The sequence below is a fragment of the Lissotriton vulgaris genome, unplaced genomic scaffold, assembly GCF_964263255.1.
Source record: "Lissotriton vulgaris unplaced genomic scaffold, aLisVul1.2 SCAFFOLD_8630, whole genome shotgun sequence".
Taxonomy (NCBI): domain Eukaryota; kingdom Metazoa; phylum Chordata; class Amphibia; order Caudata; family Salamandridae; genus Lissotriton; species Lissotriton vulgaris.
Window position 1 is genome coordinate 47501 of NW_028245525.1, and position 2500 is coordinate 50000.

Sequence of the window (2500 nt, forward strand, 5' to 3'; positions counted from 1 at the left end):
AACACATTATCTACCGGACTTGCTCTAGATGGCGCTCCAACATAAGGAATGAACCAACACCTTCCCTACTGGAATCGTGACGAGCTAAGGTCGTCAGCAGCACCGAAGGGGCTAGTTTATCAACACTTTCCCTCCTGTTGCGCGGGTTGCTGTTTGAAAAATAGATTTTATTATGCCTTTAGTTAGTGTGTCCTCTAGATCAAGTTGATCTACTGACTTGCGATGCCAAGGCATCTCGCTGTAAAGGAATGCGATGTCACGGCATGCATTTTTCGCATTCGAATAGATACCCGCCTATAACCCCTTCACTGCGGCGGTTCAAATGGGTTTGGGCATGGAGCTGTGGTGCTCATGATGGAGCCCAACCCGGGCCCCTGGCCCCATCTGGGAGACCGGAGGCGCTGGGGACACCTCCCCGGGCCCTCCCGGACCCCATCCAGGGCTTCCTGCCACGCGGCAGGCCCAGGAACAGACCCGGGGCTGGGGCAACATCCTGGCCCGTCCAGCTGCCGGCTGAGGACCGCTAGGCCGAGAGTACCTTGTCCCTATCAATCCGGAGGAAAATTACCCATATTTCTTGTAATCCGTGCACACAAGGTGACAGAGGGGACCCAGGGCGAAAAAGTGCGCGAGCTCCCGGAGCCCTCGCTCGGATCCGGGAGGCGAATGGCACCTCATCGGGACTTCCAGGGAAGTCCGGCCATCTGGTCGCTACATAGGAAAGCATTGCGGGCAACCAGATGGCCGAGGCGAGAGGGGCGACAAGATTGCCGCGGCCGAAATGACACCAATCTGCCTGCCCCAGGCCTGTAGGGATCAGGAGCTGCAGGGCTCCGGGGCTCCGGGGCTCCGGGGCTCCCTGCCGCGCGGCAGGACCCAGGACGGAGCCCCCGGTATGGAGGCCACCCTCTCAGGGGCCCCGGACGGGGCTCCCAAAACCCAGCGGAGCAAGGGGAGGCTCCCTGGGCACCACGGAACCCAGTCCCGGGCCTTTGGCAGTGCGGCAGGCCGGAGGGACGGGGCCCAGAGCCCAAGCACCCCACTCGGGGCCCGGCGAGGCCCCTGGACCCTGCCGGGGCTCCCAGGCCCAAAGGCGCAGGGGAAGCCTACCCCGGGTCCTCCGGACCCCGTCCCAGGCACCCTGCCACGCGGCAGGACCCAGGACGGACCCCCGGGCAAGGAGGCCAACCTCCCCGGGGCAACTGAGGGCCCCAGGACGGAGCTCCTGAACCCAGCCAAGCACGGGGAGGCACCCCGGGCACCACGGAACCCAGGGCCGGGCCTTTGGCAGTGCGGCAGGCCGGAGGACAGGGCCCTGGGCCAGAGCACCCCATCCGGGGCCCGGGGACCCCAAGGCCCAGAGGCACAGGGGTAGCCTTCCCCGGGCCCTCCGGAACCCATCCCGGGCACCCTGCCACGCGGAAGGACCCAGGACGGTGCCCCAGCCGGAGCTCTTGAACCCAGCCAGGCTCCCCAGGCACAACGGACACCGCTAGGCCGAGAGGGGTCCCAGAGTACCTTGTCCCTATCAATCCGGAGGAAAGTTACCCCCATTTCTTGTAATCCCTGCACACGAGGTAACAGAGGGGACCCAGGGCGCAAAAGTGCCCGACCTCCCGTAGCCCTCGCTGGGATCCGGGAGGCGAATGGCACCTCATCGGGACTTCCAGGGAAGTCCGGCCATCTGGTCGCTACATAGGAAAGCATTGCGGGCGACCAGATGGCCGAGGCGAGAGGGGCGACCAGATGGCCGGGACTGAAATGACACCAATCTGCCTGCCCCAGGCCTGTAGGGAGCTCCGGGGCTCCAAGGCTCCAGGCCTCCGGGGCTCTGGGGCTCTGGGTCTCTGGGTCTCTGGGTCTGCAGGGCTCGGGGACTGCAGGGCTCCACGGCTCGAGGGGCTGCAGGGCTACGGGGCTCCGGGGCTCCGGGGCTCCGGGGCTCCAGGGCTCCTGGGCTCCAGGGCTGCAGAGCTCCGGGGCTGCTGGGCTCCAGGGCTCGAGGTCTGCAGGGCTCCAGGGTTACAGGGCCTGGGACCCATGGAGCCCGTCCCGGGTACTTTGCCACTCTGTGGGCCGGAGGAGGGAGCCCCGGATGCCTGGGAGGTGTTGCCCAGGCATCGCCCATCTGGTCCCAAGCAGGGAACAACCAGCCCCGGAAGGGTGTTCGGGCATACCCTTGCACCTACTAATCCGGAGGAAAATTACCCCCAATTCTTGTAATCCATGCACTCGAGGTGACAGAGGGGACCCACGGCGCAAACGTGCCCAACCTCCTGGAGCCCTGGCTGGGATCCGGGAGGCAAATGGCACCTCATCGGCACTTCCAGGGAAGTCCGGCCATCTGGTCGCTTTATAGGAAAGCATTGCAGGCGACCAGATGGCCGAGGCGAGAGGGGCGACCAGATGACCGGGACCCAAATGATGCCAATCTGCCTGCCCCGGGCCTGCAGGGCTCTGGGGCTGCAGGGCTCCAGAGCTCCGGGGCTCCGGGGCTCCG